The sequence below is a fragment of the Triturus cristatus genome, chromosome 3_2, assembly GCF_964204655.1.
Source record: "Triturus cristatus chromosome 3_2, aTriCri1.1, whole genome shotgun sequence".
Classification (NCBI taxonomy): Eukaryota; Metazoa; Chordata; class Amphibia; order Caudata; family Salamandridae; genus Triturus; species Triturus cristatus.
The window spans coordinates 918189322-918208276 of NC_140584.1; the positions used below are offsets into that span (position 1 = coordinate 918189322).

The 18955-nt window shown below is 41.0% G+C and overlaps 5 non-coding genes across 5 annotated transcripts; all 5 read left to right on the forward strand.

The window, feature by feature from the left end:
* Positions 1-2419: 2419 nt before the first annotated feature.
* LOC146858642 (small nucleolar RNA U3) lies at positions 2420-2635 on the forward strand. Its single transcript, XR_014980157.1, has one exon. It is a non-coding gene; the product is annotated as a small nucleolar RNA U3 (small nucleolar RNA).
* Positions 2636-5797: 3162 nt separating this feature from the next.
* On the forward strand, positions 5798-6013 carry LOC146858643 (small nucleolar RNA U3). Its single transcript, XR_014980519.1, has one exon. It is a non-coding gene; the product is annotated as a small nucleolar RNA U3 (small nucleolar RNA).
* Positions 6014-9174: 3161 nt separating this feature from the next.
* Positions 9175-9390, forward strand: LOC146858644 (small nucleolar RNA U3). The gene has a single exon (XR_014980580.1). It is a non-coding gene; the product is annotated as a small nucleolar RNA U3 (small nucleolar RNA).
* A 3161-nt stretch (positions 9391-12551) lies between these two features.
* Positions 12552-12767, forward strand: LOC146858645 (small nucleolar RNA U3). Its single transcript, XR_014980581.1, has one exon. It is a non-coding gene; the product is annotated as a small nucleolar RNA U3 (small nucleolar RNA).
* A 3118-nt stretch (positions 12768-15885) lies between these two features.
* On the forward strand, positions 15886-16101 carry LOC146858646 (small nucleolar RNA U3). Its single transcript, XR_014980505.1, has one exon. It is a non-coding gene; the product is annotated as a small nucleolar RNA U3 (small nucleolar RNA).
* The last annotated feature ends 2854 nt before the right edge of the window (positions 16102-18955 follow it).

Sequence of the window (18955 nt, forward strand, 5' to 3'; positions counted from 1 at the left end):
TTTTTGGTTCTCCTGGTTCAAGTTAGAGTATTCTTACTTCATTGACGGGAATGTTGTGATATCAGTATAGACTTTCTGCCTCGGGTATCACATTGATTAAATGTTCTATCCCCTCGATATAGAAGCTCAGCTTTAACTTGAGTCTATAACTCAAACAGAGGGTATTTAATGACCATTGTAGCCCCCTGTAGCGTTGTCCTATGGTATTTTAGAACACTGGAAGATTGAGAGCCTCATGTAGAGAATCGGAATATCAGCTGGTTGTAAATAGTAAAATAAGCCCTGTGCCTTGAAAGTTCTATAGCTGTAATGGCTAGAACCCCAAATGCCACCATTTTGGATATCCACTATGCTGCGACACCTATGAAACGAGGTAGGTGGGCTGGCGCCAGGCCGTAAATTGTAGAAGTTTACAGTTTGGTGACAGGCCAGGTGAATACCCAGAGCCTTTGCCTCTTCTTGGCTTTGTAAGAGTCTGGGGCATCGCCCGACTGTTTTTCCAGCCATGGTCTGTTTTTACGTAAAAATTACAAAGTTGAGACCATATTGTGATAGCCTTTTAGCCTGCCCCAAGAGGCGATTTTCCTGGTCCCCTTTCTTGTGTTTGTCCAGTGCCTTCAACTTTAGTCTATCATGCTGAATTAAACTTTAGTTAGCTGCATAGATTGCAGCGTCAGGTTTTAATTATCTATCACTGATCTGCTGAGAGCTTAGCCAGGTGGCAGAAAAAATGCTCTTGTGATATCTTCCTGTAACCCTTGGACAGCTTGGCATAGAGTTATAAAACTCTTTGTCTTGATATGTTATATAGAATCAAGATTGAAATAGTATTTGTAAGTGGCCCAAAGGTGTTGCAGATAAGTTCTGATCTAAAAAGGAAGGGCACAGGCAGAGTTTAATTTTTGAAACAACTGTCTACTGTTGATGGCCGTTCCTTTCTTCATTTGAGGATATGCTGTAAAACGGAATTATATACTGAAAAGTTCAATTCCTGTTCTAATCAATATTAGATACAAAACGTTTCTGGCAAGTATTCACTTCCCAGTGTAAAAAGTCTTCTGTACACAAAACATAAACTATATTTTGGATACTTCTGTAGTGCTGAGACACCTAAAGGTCTTTTAGCTTTGAAAAGCTGCATGAATTCAAGCTGGGTGGTAGTACAAGTTGTTCATGTGAACGCTTTCTTAGATAGCCAGGCATTCAGGGCTCTTCTGAAAGTGATAGGTTCCGTTATCTCCCGTATGTGCTGCAAGAGGTTTTTCACTAAGTCTGGACCCCCGTCGAAGTTCATCGTCTGCTTAGAGTCTTACATGTGAACTGGGGAACAGTTAGGGGCATATCATCAAGCTGGTGATAAAAAATGATCGCCTAATTAGCAAGGTCACGCTAACGCGTGAAACCTTGCATTAGCGTCGGGATTCCTAACGCCCAGCTTTGCATCTCTAATGAGATGCAAAGTGGGCTTACCTGACCTGACATGACAGGAGAAATGTTGCTAAGCGACATTTCTCCTATCATCAAGGCCCACGCTATGAAGCATAGCGGCAGGAAAAGTAGCGATAACCCCTGTTATTGCTACTTTCCTTACGCCTGCTTCAGGACTGACTTAGCCATGGTATCCTATGTAAGGTGGATATCATGGCTAAGTTTGTGAGTCCCTATCAGCAAGCTAACGCCACACTTCGTGACATTATCGCTGGGTTTCCAGCGATTATCTCAAGTTAGGCAGTTAGCGTTAGGATTTTTATCGTTTTTGAGATAAGCGTTGCTAATAGCACGTTATCTCAGCGATAATAATCCACGCTAGCCGGCGATAATTATCCTAGCGCTAAGTGCGCTTAGCGATAATTATCGCCGGTTGTTGCTGATATGCCCCTTAGTTTGTTTGGGGAAACTAATCAAAGATGTTGCGGTACATTTGATCTGTGGTGCAACTGTTCAAAATTTAAAGGTAGCTTGAATGCTACAACGTTTGTTTCCACGCTTGCAACCTTAGCAGGTCCCTTCTCGCTAGTGATCAGTGTCACTCTTTTGGCTGTTTGACAGATGCTAATCTGGACCAACTATTTGGATTAAAAATCATCTGTATGATCTTGTGGAACCTGCAGTTTTTTGAAGAATTTTCCAACTCTCCCTGTGGTACAGCATTGGGTCAGGAACAGGCAGGCTGAATTTGATTGGTTGCTGATTTAAAATATGTAAATTTATAAAGCAGTGTCTCACCAGGATCTATTGAGTAGGCTTTAATGTAAATAAAGGCGTATGCGTGTGCATCTGTGGAATATTATCTTGTGGAGTAAAAAATATGTTTATATTTATATGTTTTTATTTCCGTTGATGATGCCGAACCTTGTCTTACTGTAAGTAGGAAGGGTTTCCACCCTTTCTGTCTGTGTGAGCTATAAAGAATTTTGTTAAGACTATACTTTCAGGGATCATTTCTATAGTTTTTAACTGAGGAAATGTCTTTGAAAGTGTCTGGTCTTCGCTAACCACGAGGAAGAATTGTAGTTTTCTCTTTTGGGCGTGAAGTGAGTGAACAGTGTTGCATTCATGTAGCTGCTGTTTGCTATTGATGATCGTTCCTGTTCCTTTCAGGAGGATTGGAGAAAGAGAACACAAACTGAGTGGTTAGCTTTTATTTTTCGGTGTAAGAAAGTCTATCAGTTTCTAATTTCTTGTTTAGTTTGTCATTTCTTTTTTGATTTCTTTGGTTTCTTGTAACTTAACTGTTGAGTATATGAATACTTATTAGAAGCTGTTGAGCTTTCTTGGACTTGTCGTTTTTGCAAGAGGTTCTCTTTGAAAGGCACCTCTCACCATCAGTTGATAATTTGGTATGTTATTTATAAAAAAAGCTTTGTTTTTCGAACATGGATAGTAAAGAGTACATTTTAAATGGACTGTGCGTATGAGCTATTTGTAGAGCCTAGACTTCTGCAAGGCAACTACTGCTACTCAAAAGATTTATCACTCTTTCGAATAGACTGTTTAAAGAAACCTGCTAATGCTAGTTAGGCCGTTTAGAGTAAGAGGAAGCGTAACACCCTGGCTTCTTACAACTTACAAGGCTGCGGTGGATCTTAGACTGCTTAGGATGAAAAACTACTCCTTTGGTATTTGTTAAAGTTTTCACAGCTATTCGTGCGGTGCAAAGCAGAAGTAAGGGACTGCGTCTGTTTACTTTTCATTATAAAAGCTTGCGTGCTCAGCAGAAAATCTTGCAGCTCCCAACAAGCCCCTGTGCAACCCTTAGTACATCAAGGGCTTGATGCATTCGAACTTTGGAATTTTGCAAGATCCATTGGGGGACAGAGGAGTTGCAACGATCGAATAATGGTCAGAACGAGCCACCTGCTCCAGCAAGTGCCATTTTTTTGGTTCTCCTGGTTCAAGTTAGAGTATTCTTACTTCATTGACGGGAATGTTGTGATATCAGTATAGACTTTCTGCCTCGGGTATCACATTGATTAAATGTTCTATCCCCTCGATATAGAAGCTCAGCTTTAACTTGAGTCTATAACTCAAACAGAGGGTATTTAATGACCATTGTAGCCCCCTGTAGCGTTGTCCTATGGTATTTTAGAACACTGGAAGATTGAGAGCCTCATGTAGAGAATCGGAATATCAGCTGGTTGTAAATAGTAAAATAAGCCCTGTGCCTTGAAAGTTCTATAGCTGTAATGGCTAGAACCCCAAATGCCACCATTTTGGATATCCACTATGCTGCGACACCTATGAAACGAGGTAGGTGGGCTGGCGCCAGGCCGTAAATTGTAGAAGTTTACAGTTTGGTGACAGGCCAGGTGAATACCCAGAGCCTTTGCCTCTTCTTGGCTTTGTAAGAGTCTGGGGCATCGCCCGACTGTTTTTCCAGCCATGGTCTGTTTTTACGTAAAAATTACAAAGTTGAGACCATATTGTGATAGCCTTTTAGCCTGCCCCAAGAGGCGATTTTCCTGGTCCCCTTTCTTGTGTTTGTCCAGTGCCTTCAACTTTAGTCTATCATGCTGAATTAAACTTTAGTTAGCTGCATAGATTGCAGCGTCAGGTTTTAATTATCTATCACTGATCTGCTGAGAGCTTAGCCAGGTGGCAGAAAAAATGCTCTTGTGATATCTTCCTGTAACCCTTGGACAGCTTGGCATAGAGTTATAAAACTCTTTGTCTTGATATGTTATATAGAATCAAGATTGAAATAGTATTTGTAAGTGGCCCAAAGGTGTTGCAGATAAGTTCTGATCTAAAAAGGAAGGGCACAGGCAGAGTTTAATTTTTGAAACAACTGTCTACTGTTGATGGCCGTTCCTTTCTTCATTTGAGGATATGCTGTAAAACGGAATTATATACTGAAAAGTTCAATTCCTGTTCTAATCAATATTAGATACAAAACGTTTCTGGCAAGTATTCACTTCCCAGTGTAAAAAGTCTTCTGTACACAAAACATAAACTATATTTTGGATACTTCTGTAGTGCTGAGACACCTAAAGGTCTTTTAGCTTTGAAAAGCTGCATGAATTCAAGCTGGGTGGTAGTACAAGTTGTTCATGTGAACGCTTTCTTAGATAGCCAGGCATTCAGGGCTCTTCTGAAAGTGATAGGTTCCGTTATCTCCCGTATGTGCTGCAAGAGGTTTTTCACTAAGTCTGGACCCCCGTCGAAGTTCATCGTCTGCTTAGAGTCTTACATGTGAACTGGGGAACAGTTAGGGGCATATCATCAAGCTGGTGATAAAAAATGATCGCCTAATTAGCAAGGTCACGCTAACGCGTGAAACCTTGCATTAGCGTCGGGATTCCTAACGCCCAGCTTTGCATCTCTAATGAGATGCAAAGTGGGCTTACCTGACCTGACATGACAGGAGAAATGTCGCTAAGCGACATTTCTCCTATCATCAAGGCCCACGCTATGAAGCATAGCGGCAGGAAAAGTAGCGATAACCCCTGTTATTGCTACTTTCCTTACGCCTGCTTCAGGACTGACTTAGCCATGGTATCCTATGTAAGGTGGATATCATGGCTAAGTTTGTGAGTCCCTATCAGCAAGCTAACGCCACACTTCGTGACATTATCGCTGGGTTTCCAGCGATTATCTCAAGTTAGGCAGTTAGCGTTAGGATTTTTATCGTTTTTGAGATAAGCGTTGCTAATAGCACGTTATCTCAGCGATAATAATCCACGCTAGCCGGCGATAATTATCCTAGCGCTAAGTGCGCTTAGCGATAATTATCGCCGGTTGTTGCTGATATTGCCCCTTAGTTTGTTTGGGGAAACTAATCAAAGATGTTGCCGTACATTTGATCTGTGGTGCAACTGTTCAAAATTTAAAGGTAGCTTGAATGCTACAACGTTTGTTTCCACGCTTGCAACCTTAGCAGGTCCCTTCTCGCTAGTGATCAGTGTCACTCTTTTGGCTGTTTGACAGATGCTAATCTGGACCAACTATTTGGATTAAAAATCATCTGTATGATCTTGTGGAACCTGCAGTTTTTTGAAGAATTTTCCAACTCTCCCTGTGGTACAGCATTGGGTCAGGAACAGGCAGGCTGAATTTGATTGGTTGCTGATTTAAAATATGCAAATTTATAAAGCAGTGTCTCACCAGGATCTATTGAGTAGGCTTTAATGTAAATAAAGGCGTATGCGTGTGCATCTGTGGAATATTATCTTGTGGAGTAAAAAATATGTTTATATTTATATGTTTTTATTTCCGTTGATGATGCCGAACCTTGTCTTACTGTAAGTAGGAAGGGTTTCCACCCTTTCTGTCTGTGTGAGCTATAAAGAATTTTATTAAGACTATACTTTCAGGGATCATTTCTATAGTGTTCAACTGAGGAAATGTGTTTGAAAGTGTCTGGTCTTTGCTAACCACGAGGAAGAATTGTAGTTTTCTCTTTTGGGCGTGAAGTGAGTGAACAGTGTTGCATTCATGTAGCTGCTGTTTGCTATTGATGATCGTTCCTGTTCCTTTCAGGAGGATTGGAGAAAGAGAAAACAAACTGAGTGGTTAGCTTTTATTTTTGGGTGTAAGAAAGTCTATCAGTTTCTAATTTCTTGTTTAGTTTGTCATTTCTTTTTTGATTTCTTTGGTTTCTTGTAACTTAACTGTTGAGTATATGAATACTTATTAGAAGCTGTTGAGCTTTCTTGGACTTGTGGTTTTTGCAAGAGGTTCTCTTTGAAAGGCACCTCTCACCATCAGTTGATAATTTGGTATGTTATTTATAAAAAAAGCTTTGTTTTTCGAACATGGATAGTAAAGAGTACATTTTAAATGGACTGTGCGTATGAGCTATTTGTAGAGCCTAGACTTCTGCAAGGCAACTACTGCTACTCAAAAGATTTATCACTCTTTCGAATAGACTGTTTAAAGAAAGCTGCTAATGCTAGTTAGGCCGTTTAGAGTAAGAGGAAGCGTAACACCCTGGCTTCTTACAACTTACAAGGCTGCGGTGGATCTTAGACTGCTAAGGATGAAAAACTACTCCTTTGGTATTTGTTAAAGTTTTCACAGGAATTCGTGCGGTGCAAAGCAGAAGTAAGGGACTGCGTCTGTTTACTTTTCATTATAAAAGCTTGCGTGCTCAGCACAAAATCTTGCAGCTCCCAACAAGCCCCTGTGCAACCCTTAGTACATCAAGGGCTTGATGCATTCGAACTTTGGAATTTTGCAAGATCCATTGGGGGACAGAGGAGTTGCAACGATCGAATAATGGTCAGAACGAGCCACCTGCTCCAGCAAGTGCCATTTTTTTGGTTCTCCTGGTTCAAGTTAGAGTATTCTTACTTCATTGACGGGAATGTTGTGATATCAGTATAGACTTTCTGCCTCGGGTATCACATTGATTAAATGTTCTATCCCCTCGATATAGAAGCTCAGCTTTAACTTGAGTCTATAACTCAAACAGAGGGTATTTAATGACCATTGTAGCCCCCTTTAGCGTTGTCCTATGGTATTTTAGAACACTGGAAGATTGAGAGCCTCATGTAGAGAATCGGAATATCAGCTGGTTGTAAATGGTAAAATAAGCCCTGTGCCTTGAAAGTTCTATAGCTGTAATGGCTAGAACCCCAAATGCCACCATTTTGGATATCCACTATGCTGCGACACCTATGAAACGAGGTAGGTGGGCTGGCGCCAGGCCGTAAATTGTAGAAGTTTACAGTTTGGTGACAGGCCAGGTGAATACCCAGAGCCTTTGCCTCTTCTTGGCTTTGTAAGAGTCTGGGGCATCGCCCGACTGCTTTTCCAGCCATGGTCTGTTTTTACGTAAAAATTACAAAGTTGAGACCATATTGTGATAGCCTTTTAGCCTGCCCCAAGAGGCGATTTTCCTGGTCCCCTTTCTTGTGTTTGTCCAGTGCCTTCAACTTTAGTCTATCATGCTGAATTAAACTTTAGTTAGCTGCATAGATTGCAGCGTCAGGTTTTAATTATCTATCACTGATCTGCTGAGAGCTTAGCCAGGTGGCAGAAAAAATGCTCTTGTGATATCTTCCTGTAACCCTTGGACAGCTTGGCATAGAGTTATAAAACTCTTTGTCTTGATATGTTATGTAGAGTCAAGATTGAAATAGTATTTGTAAGTGGCCCAAAGGTGTTGCAGATAAGTTCTGATCTAAAAAGGAAGGGCACAGGCAGAGTTTAATTTTTGAAACAACTGTCTACTGTTGATGGCCGTTCCTTTCTTCATTTCAGGATATGCTGTAAAACGGAATTATATACTGAAAAGTTCAATTCCTGTTCTAATCAATATTAGATACAAAACGTTTCTGGCAAGTATTCACTTCCCAGTGTAAAAAGTCTTCTGTACACAAAACATAAACTATATTTTGGATACTTCTGTAGTGCTGAGACACCTAAAGGTCTTTTAGCTTTGAAAAGCTGCATGAATTCAAGCTGGGTGGTAGTACAAGTTGTTCATGTGAACGCTTTCTTAGATAGCCAGGCATTCAGGGCTCTTCTGAAAGTGATAGGTTCCGTTATCTCCCGTATGTGCTGCAAGAGGTTTTTCACTAAGTCTGGACCCCCGTCGAAGTTCATCGTCAGCTTAGAGTCTTACATGTGAACTGGGGAACAGTTAGGGGCATATCAGCAAGCTGGTGATAAAAAATGATCGCCTAATTAGCAAGGTCACGCTAACGCGTGAAACCTTGCATTAGCGTCGGGATTCCTAACGCCCAGCTTTGCATCTCTAATGAGATGCAAAGTGGGCGTACCTGACCTGACCTGACAGGAGAAATGTCGCTAAGCGACATTTCTCCTATCATCAAGGCCCACGCTATGAAGCATAGCGGCAGGAAAAGTAGCGATAACCCCTGTTATTGCTACTTTCCTTACGCCTGCTTCAGGACTGACTTAGCCATGGTATCCTATGTAAGGTGGATATCATGGCTAAGTTTGTGAGTCCCTATCAGCAAGCTAACGCCACACTTCGTGACATTATCGCTGGGTTTCCAGCGATTATCTCACGTTAGGCAGTTAGCGTTAGGATTTTTATCGTTTTTGAGATAAGCGTTGCTAATAGCACGTTATCTCAGCGATAATAATCCACGCTAGCCGGCGATAATTATCCTAGCGCTAAGTGCGCTTAGCGATAATTATCGCCGGTTGTTGCTGATATGCCCCTTAGTTTGTTTGGGGAAACTAATCAAAGATGTTGCCGTACATTTGATCTGTGGTGCAACTGTTCAAAATTTAAAGGTAGCTTGAATGCTACAACGTTTGTTTCCACGCTTGCAACCTTAGCAGGTCCCTTCTCGCTAGTGATCAGTGTCACTCTTTTGGCTGTTTGACAGATGCTAATCTGGACCAACTATTTGGATTAAAAATCATCTGTATGATCTTGTGCAACCTGCAGTTTTTTGAAGAATTTTCCAACTCTCCCTGTGGTACAGCATTGGGTCAGGAACAGGCAGGCTGAATTTGATTGGTTGCTGATTTAAAATATGTAAATTTATAAAGCAGTGTCTCACCAGGATCTATTGAGTAGGCTTTAATGTAAATAAAGGCGTATGCGTGTGCATCTGTGGAATATTATCTTGTGGAGTAAAAAATATGTTTATATTTATATGTTTTTATTTCCGTTGATGATGCCGAACCTTGTCTTACTGTAAGTAGGAAGGGTTTCCACCCTTTCTGTCTGTGTGAGCTATAAAGAATTTTGTTAAGACTATACTTTCAGGGATCATTTCTATAGTTTTTAACTGAGGAAATGTGTTTGAAAGTGTCTGGTCTTCGCTAACCACGAGGAAGAATTGTAGTTTTCTCTTTTGGGCGTGAAGTGAGTGAACAGTGTTGCATTCATGTAGCTGCTGTTTGCTATTGATGATCGTTCCTGTTCCTTTCAGGAGGATTGGAGAAAGAGAACACAAACTGAGTGGTTAGCTTTTATTTTTGGGTGTAAGAAAGTCTATCAGTTTCTAATTTCTTGTTTAGTTTGTCATTTCTTTTTTGATTTCTTTGGTTTCTTGTAACTTAACTGTTAAGTATATGAATACTTATTAGAAGCTGTTGAGCTTTCTTGGACTTGTGGTTTTTGCAAGAGGTTCTCTTTGAAAGGCACCTCTCACCATCAGTTGATAATTTGGTATGTTATTTATAAAAAAAGCTTTGTTTTTCGAACATGGATAGTAAAGAGTACATTTTAAATGGACTGTGCGTATGAGCTATTTGTAGAGCCTAGACTTCTGCAAGGCAACTACTGCTACTCAAAAGATTTATCACTCTTTCGAATAGACTGTTTAAAGAAACCTGCTAATGCTAGTTAGGCCGTTTAGAGTAAGAGGAAGCGTAACACCCTGGCTTCTTACAACTTACAAGGCTGCGGTGGATCTTAGACTGCTTAGGATGAGAAACTACTCCTTTGGTATTTGTTAAAGTTTTCACAGCTATTCGTGCGGTGCAAAGCAGAAGTAAGGGACTGCGTCTGTTTACTTTTCATTATAAAAGCTTGCGTGCTCAGCAGAAAATCTTGCAGCTCCCAACAAGCCCCTGTGCAACCCTTAGTACATCAAGGGCTTGATGCATTCGAACTTTGGAATTTTGCAAGATCCATTGGGGGACAGAGGAGTTGCAACGATCGAATAATGGTCAGAACGAGCCACCTGCTCCAGCAAGTGCCATTTTTTTGGTTCTCCTGGTTCAAGTTAGAGTATTCTTACTTCATTGACGGGAATGTTGTGATATCAGTATAGACTTTCTGCCTCGGGTATCACATTGATTAAATGTTCTATCCCCTCGATATAGAAGCTCAGCTTTAACTTGAGTCTATAACTCAAACAGAGGGTATTTAATGACCATTGTAGCCCCCTGTAGCGTTGTCCTATGGTATTTTAGAACACTGGAAGATTGAGAGCCTCATGTAGAGAATCGGAATATCAGCTGGTTGTAAATAGTAAAATAAGCCCTGTGCCTTGAAAGTTCTATAGCTGTAATGGCTAGAACCCCAAATGCCACCATTTTGGATATCCACTATGCTGCGACACCTATGAAACGAGGTAGGTGGGCTGGCGCCAGGCCGTAAATTGTAGAAGTTTACAGTTTGGTGACAGGCCAGGTGAATACCCAGAGCCTTTGCCTCTTCTTGGCTTTGTAAGAGTCTGGGGCATCGCCCGACTGTTTTTCCAGCCATGGTCTGTTTTTACGTAAAAATTACAAAGTTGAGACCATATTGTGATAGCCTTTTAGCCTGCCCCAAGAGGCGATTTTCCTGGTCCCCTTTCTTGTGTTTGTCCAGTGCCTTCAACTTTAGTCTATCATGCTGAATTAAACTTTAGTTAGCTGCAGAGATTGCAGTGTCAGGTTTTAATTATCTATCACTGATCTGCTGAGAGCTTAGCCAGGTGGCAGAAAAAATGCTCTTGTGATATCTTCCTGTAACCCTTGGACAGCTTGGCATAGAGTTATAAAACTCTTTGTCTTGATATGTTATGTAGAGTCAAGATTGAAATAGTATTTGTAAGTGGCCCAAAGGTGTTGCAGATAAGTTCTGATCTAAAAAGGAAGGGCACAGGCAGAGTTTAATTTTTGAAACAACTGTCTACTGTTGATGGCCGTTCCTTTCTTCATTTCAGGATATGCTGTAAAACGGAATTATATACTGAAAAGTTCAATTCCTGTTCTAATCAATATTAGATACAAAACGTTTCTGGCAAGTATTCACTTCCCAGTGTAAAAAGTCTTCTGTACACAAAACATAAACTATATTTTGGATACTTCTGTAGTGCTGAGACACCTAAAGGTCTTTTAGCTTTGAAAAGCTGCATGAATTCAAGCTGGGTGGTAGTACAAGTTGTTCATTTGAACGCTTTCTTAGATAGCCAGGCATTCAGGGCTCTTCTGAAAGTGATAGGTTCCGTTATCTCCCGTATGTGCTGCAAGAGGTTTTTCACTAAGTCTGGACCCCCGTCGAAGTTCATCGTCAGCTTAGAGTCTTACATGTGAACTGGGGAACAGTTAGGGGCATATCAGCAAGCTGGTGATAAAAAATGATCGCCTAATTAGCAAGGTCACGCTAACGCGTGAAACCTTGCATTAGCGTCGGGATTCCTAACGCCCAGCTTTGCATCTCTAATGAGATGCAAAGTGGGCGTACCTGACCTGACATGACAGGAGAAATGTCGCTAAGCGACATTTCTCCTATCATCAAGGCCCACGCTATGAAGCATAGCGGCAGGAAAAGTAGCGATAACCCCTGTTATTGCTACTTTCCTTACGCCTGCTTCAGGACTGACTTAGCCATGGTATCCTATGTAAGGTGGATATCATGGCTAAGTTTGTGAGTCCCTATCAGCAAGCTAACGCCACACTTCGTGACATTATCGCTGGGTTTCCAGCGATTATCTCACGTTAGGCAGTTAGCGTTAGGATTTTTATCGTTTTTGAGATAAGCGTTGCTAATAGCACGTTATCTCAGCGATAATAATCCACGCTAGCCGGCGATAATTATCCTAGCGCTAAGTGCGCTTAGCGATAATTATCGCCGGTTGTTGCTGATATGCCCCTTAGTTTGTTTGGGGAAACTAATCAAAGATGTTGCCGTACATTTGATCTGTGGTGCAACTGTTCAAAATTTAAAGGTAGCTTGAATGCTACAACGTTTGTTTCCACGCTTGCAACCTTAGCAGGTCCCTTCTCGCTAGTGATCAGTGTCACTCTTTTGGCTGTTTGACAGATGCTAATCTGGACCAACTATTTGGATTAAAAATCATCTGTATGATCTTGTGGAACCTGCAGTTTTTTGAAGAATTTTCCAACTCTCCCTGTGGTACAGCATTGGGTCAGGAACAGGCAGGCTGAATTTGATTGGTTGCTGATTTAAAATATGTAAATTTATAAAGCAGTGTCTCACCAGGATCTATTGAGTAGGCTTTAATGTAAATAAAGGCGTATCCGTGTGCATCTGTGGAATATTATCTTGTGGAGTAAAAAATATGTTTATATTTATATGTTTTTATTTCCGTTGATGATGCCGAACCTTGTCTTACTGTAAGTAGGAAGGGTTTCCACCCTTTCTGTCTGTGTGAGCTATAAAGAATTTTGTTAAGACTATACTTTCAGGGATCATTTCTATAGTTTTTAACTGAGGAAATGTGTTTGAAAGTGTCTGGTCTTCGCTAACCACGAGGAAGAATTGTAGTTTTCTCTTTTGGGCGTGAAGTGAGTGAACAGTGTTGCATTCATGTAGCTGCTGTTTGCTATTGATGATCGTTCCTGTTCCTTTCAGGAGGATTGGAGAAAGAGAACACAAACTGAGTGGTTAGCTTTTATTTTTGGGTGTAAGAAAGTCTATCAGTTTCTAATTTCTTGTTTAGTTTGTCATTTCTTTTTTGATTTCTTTGGTTTCTTGTAACTTAACTGTTAAGTATATGAATACTTATTAGAAGCTGTTGAGCTTTCTTGGACTTGTGGTTTTTGCAAGAGGTTCTCTTTGAAAGGCACCTCTCACCATCAGTTGATAATTTGGTATGTTATTTATAAAAAAAGCTTTGTTTTTCGAACATGGATAGTAAAGAGTACATTTTAAATGGACTGTGCGTATGAGCTATTTGTAGAGCCTAGACTTCTTCAAGGCAACTACTGCTACTCAAAAGATTTATCACTCTTTCGAATAGACTGTTTAAAGAAACCTGCTAATGCTAGTTAGGCCGTTTAGAGTAAGAGGAAGCGTAACACCCTGGCTTCTTACAACTTACAAGGCTGCGGTGGATCTTAGACTGCTTAGGATGAAAAATTACTCCTTTGGTATTTGTTAAAGTTTTCACAGCTATTCGTGCGGTGCAGCTTGCGTGCTCAGCAGAAAATCTTGCAGCTCCCAACAAGCCCCTGTGCAACCCTTAGTACATCAAGGGCTTGATGCATTCGAACTTTGGAATTTTGCAAGATCCATTGGGGGACAGAGGAGTTGCAACGATCGAATAATGGTCAGAACGAGCCACCTGCTCCAGCAAGTGCCATTTTTTTGGTTCTCCTGGTTCAAGTTAGAGTATTCTTACTTCATTGACGGGAATGTTGTGATATCAGTATAGACTTTCTGCCTCGGGTATCACATTGATTAAATGTTCTATCCCCTCGATATAGAAGCTCAGCTTTAACTTGAGTCTATAACTCAAACAGAGGGTATTTAATGACCATTGTAGCCCCCTGTAGTGTTGTCCTATGGTATTTTAGAACACTGGAAGATTGAGAGCCTCATGTAGAGAATCGGAATATCAGCTGGTTGTAAATAGTAAAATAAGCCCTGTGCCTTGAAAGTTCTATAGCTGTAATGGCTAGAACCCCAAATGCCACCATTTTGGATATCCACTATGCTGCGACACCTATGAAACGAGGTAGGTGGGCTGGCGCCAGGCCGTAAATTGTAGAAGTTTACAGTTTGGTGACAGGCCAGGTGAATACCCAGAGCCTTTGCCTCTTCTTGGCTTTGTAAGAGTCTGGGGCATCGCCCGACTGTTTTTCCAGCCATGGTCTGTTTTTACGTAAAAATTACAAAGTTGAGACCATATTGTGATAGCCTTTTAGCCTGCCCCAAGAGGCGATTTTCCTGGTCCCCTTTCTTGTGTTTGTCCAGTGCCTTCAACTTTAGTCTATCATGCTGAATTAAACTTTAGTTAGCTGCATAGATTGCAGCGTCAGGTTTTAATTATCTATCACTGATCTGCTGAGAGCTTAGCCAGGTGGCAGAAAAAATGCTCTTGTGATATCTTCCTGTAACCCTTGGACAGCTTGGCATAGAGTTATAAAACTCTTTGTCTTGATATGTTATATAGAATCAAGATTGAAATAGTATTTGTAAGTGGCCCAAAGGTGTTGCAGATAAGTTCTGATCTAAAAAGGAAGGGCACAGGCAGAGTTTAATTTTTGAAACAACTGTCTACTGTTGATGGCCGTTCCTTTCTTCATTTGAGGATATGCTGTAAAACGGAATTATATACTGAAAAGTTCAATTCCTGTTCTAATCAATATTAGATACAAAACGTTTCTGGCAAGTATTCACTTCCCAGTGTAAAAAGTCTTCTGTACACAAAACATAAACTATATTTTGGATACTTCTGTAGTGCTGAGACACCTAAAGGTCTTTTAGCTTTGAAAAGCTGCATGAATTCAAGCTGGGTGGTAGTACAAGTTGTTCATGTGAACGCTTTCTTAGATAGCCAGGCATTCAGGGCTCTTCTGAAAGTGATAGGTTCCGTTATCTCCCGTATGTGCTGCAAGAGGTTTTTCACTAAGTCTGGACCCCCGTCGAAGTTCATCGTCTGCTTAGAGTCTTACATGTGAACTGGGGAACAGTTAGGGGCATATCATCAAGCTGGTGATAAAAAAAGATCGCCTAATTAGCAAGGTCACGCTAACGCGTGAAACCTTGCATTAGCGTCGGGATTCCTAACGCCCAGCTTTGCATCTCTAATGAGATGCAAAGTGGGCTTACCTGACCTGACATGACAGGAGAAATGTCGCTAAGCGACATTTCTCCTATCATCAAGGCCCACGCTATGAAGCATAGCGGCAGGAAAAGTAGCGATAACCCCTGTTATTGTTACTTTCCTTACACCTGCTTCAGGACTGACTTAGCCATGGTATCCTATGTAAGGTGGATATCATGGCTAAGTTTGTGAGTCCCTATCAGCAAGCTAACGCCACACTTCGTGACATTATCGCTGGGTTTCCAGCGATTATCTCAAGTTGGGCAGTTAGCGTTAGGATTTTTATCGTTTTTGAGATAAGCGTTGCTAATAGCACGTTATCTCAGCGATAATAATCCACGCTAGCCGGCGATAATTATCCTAGCGCTAAGTGCGCTTAGCGATAATTATCGCCGGTTGTTGCTGATATTGCCCCTTAGTTTGTTTGGGGAAACTAATCAAAGATGTTGCCGTACATTTGATCTGTGGTGCAACTGTTCAAAATTTAAAGGTAGCTTGAATGCTACAACGTTTGTTTCCACGCTTGCAACCTTAGCAGGTCCCTTCTCGCTAGTGATCAGTGTCACTCTTTTGGCTGTTTGACAGATGCTAATCTGGACCAACTATTTGGATTAAAAATCATCTGTATGATCTTGTGGAACCTGCAGTTTTTTGAAGAATTTTCCAACTCTCCCTGTGGTACAGCATTGGGTCAGGAACAGGCAGGCTGAATTTGATTGGTTGCTGATTTAAAATATGCAAATTTATAAAGCAGTGTCTCACCAGGATCTATTGAGTAGGCTTTAATGTAAATAAAGGCGTATGCGTGTGCATCTGTGGAATATTATCTTGTGGAGTAAAAAATATGTTTATATTTATATGTTTTTATTTCCGTTGATGATGCCGAACCTTGTCTTACTGTAAGTAGGAAGGGTTTCCACCCTTTCTGTCTGTGTGAGCTATAAAGAATTTTATTAAGACTATACTTTCAGGGATCATTTCTATAGTGTTTAACTGAGGAAATGTGTTTGAAAGTGTCTGGTCTTTGCTAACCACGAGGAAGAATTGTAGTTTTCTCTTTTGGGCGTGAAGTGAGTGAACAGTGTTGCATTCATGTAGCTGCTGTTTGCTATTGATGATCGTTCCTGTTCCTTTCAGGAGGATTGGAGAAAGAGAAAACAAACTGAGTGGTTAGCTTTTATTTTTGGGTGTAAGAAAGTCTATCAGTTTCTAATTTCTTGTTTAGTTTGTCATTTCTTTTTTGATTTCTTTGGTTTCTTGTAACTTAACTGTTGAGTATATGAATACTTATTAGAAGCTGTTGAGCTTTCTTGGACTTGTGGTTTTTGCAAGAGGTTCTCTTTGAAAGGCACCTCTCACCATCAGTTGATAATTTGGTATGTTATTTATAAAAAAAGCTTTGTTTTTCGAACATGGATAGTAAAGAGTACATTTTAAATGGACTGTGCGTATGAGCTATTTGTAGAGCCTAGACTTCTGCAAGGCAACTACTGCTACTCAAAAGATTTATCACTCTTTCGAATAGACTGTTTAAAGAAACCTGCTAATGCTAGTTAGGCCGTTTAGAGTAAGAGGAAGCGTAACACCCTGGCTTCTTACAACTTACAAGGCTGCGGTGGATCTTAGACTGCTTAGGATGAAAAACTACTCCTTTGGTATTTGTTAAAGTTTTCACAGCTATTCGTGCGGTGCAAAGCAGAAGTAAGGGACTGCGTCTGTTTACTTTTCATTATAAAAGCTTGCGTGCTCAGCAGAAAATCTTGCAGCTCCCAACAAGCCCCTGTGCAACCCTTAGTACATCAAGGTCTTGATGCATTCGAACTTTGGAATTTTGCAAGATCCATTGGGGGACAGAGGAGTTGCAACGATCGAATAATGGTCAGAACGAGCCACCTGCTCCAGCAAGTGCCATTTTTTTGGTTCTCCTGGTTCAAGTTAGAGTATTCTTACTTCATTGACGGGAATGTTGTGATATCAGTATAGACTTTCTGCCTCGGGTATCACATTGATTAAATGTTCTATCCCCTCGATATAGAAGCTCAGCTTTAACTTGAGTCTATAACTCAAACAGAGGGTATTTAATGACCATTGTAGCCCCCTGTAGCGTTGTCCTATGGTATTTTAGAACACTGGAATATTGAGAGCCTCATGTAGAGAATCGGAATATCAGCTGGTTGTAAATAGTAAAATAAGCCCTGTGCCTTGAAAGTTCTATAGCTGTAATGGCTAGAACCCCAAATGCCACCATTTTGGATATCCACTATGCTGCGACACCTATGAAACGAGGTAGGTGGGCTGGCGCCAGGCCGTAAATTGTAGAAGTTTACAGTTTGGTGACAGGCCAGGTGAATACCCAGAGCCTTTGCCTCTTCTTGGCTTTGTAAGAGTCTGGGGCATCGCCCGACTGCTTTTCCAGCCATGGTCTGTTTTTACGTAAAAATTACAAAGTTGAGACCATATTGTGATAGCCTTTTAGCCTGCCCCAAGAGGCGATTTTCCTGGTCCCCTTTCTTGTGTTTGTCCAGTGCCTTCAACTTTAGTCTATCATGCTGAATTAAACTTTAGTTAGCTGCATAGATTGCAGCGTCAGGTTTTAATTATCTATCACTGATCTGCTGAGAGCTTAGCCAGGTGGCAGAAAAAATGCTCTTGTGATATCTTCCTGTAACCCTTGGACAGCTTGGCATAGAGTTATAAAACTCTTTGTCTTGATATGTTATGTAGAGTCAAGATTGAAATAGTATTTGTAAGTGGCCCAAAGGTGTTGCAGATAAGTTCTGATCTAAAAAGGAAGGGCACAGGCAGAGTTTAATTTTTGAAACAACTGTCTACTGTTGATGGCCGTTCCTTTCTTCATTTCAGGATATGCTGTAAAACGGAATTATATACTGAAAAGTTCAATTCCTGTTCTAATCAATATTAGATACAAAACGTTTCTGGCAAGTATTCACTTCCCAGTGTAAAAAGTCTTCTGTACACAAAACATAAACTATATTTTGGATACTTCTGTAGTGCTGAGACACCTAAAGGTCTTTTAGCTTTGAAAAGCTGCATGAATTCAAGCTGGGTGGTAGTACAAGTTGTTCATGTGAACGCTTTCTTAGATAGCCAGGCATTCAGGGCTCTTCTGAAAGTGATAGGTTCCGTTATCTCCCGTATGTGCTGCAAGAGGTTTTTCACTAAGTCTGGACCCCCGTCGAAGTTCATCGTCAGCTTAGAGTCTTACATGTGAACTGGGGAACAGTTAGAGGCATATCAGCAAGCTGGTGATAAAAAATGATCGCCTAATTAGCAAGGTCACGCTAACGCGTGAAACCTTGCATTAGCGTCGGGATTCCTAACGCCCAGCTTTGCATCTCTAATGAGATGCAAAGTGGGCGTACCTGACCTGACATGACAGGAGAAATGTCGCTAAGCGACATTTCTCCTATCATCAAGGCCCACGCTATGAAGCATAGCGGCAGGAAAAGTAGCGATAACCCCTGTTATTGCTACTTTCCTTACGCCTGCTTCAGGACTGACTTAGCCATGGTATCCTATGTAAGGTGGATATCATGGCTAAGTTTGTGAGTCCCTATCAGCAAGCTAACGCCACACTTCGTGACATTATCGCTGGGTTTCCAGCGATTATCTCACGTTAGGCAGTTAGCGTTAGGATTTTTATCGTTTTTGAGATAAGCGTTGCTAATAGCACGTTATCTCAGCGATAATAATCCACGCTAGCCGGCGATAATTATCCTAGCGCTAAGTGCGCTTAGCGATAATTATCGCCGGTTGTTGCTGATATGCCCCTTAGTTTGTTTGGGGAAACTAATCAAAGATGTTGCCGTACATTTGATCTGTGGTGCAACTGTTCAAAATTTAAAGGTAGCTTGAATGCTACAACGTTTGTTTCCACGCTTGCAACCTTAGCAGGTCCCTTCTCGCTAGTGATCAGTGTCACTCTTTTGGCTGTTTGACAGATGCTAATCTGGACCAACTATTTGGATTAAAAATCATCTGTATGATCTTGTGGAACCTGCAGT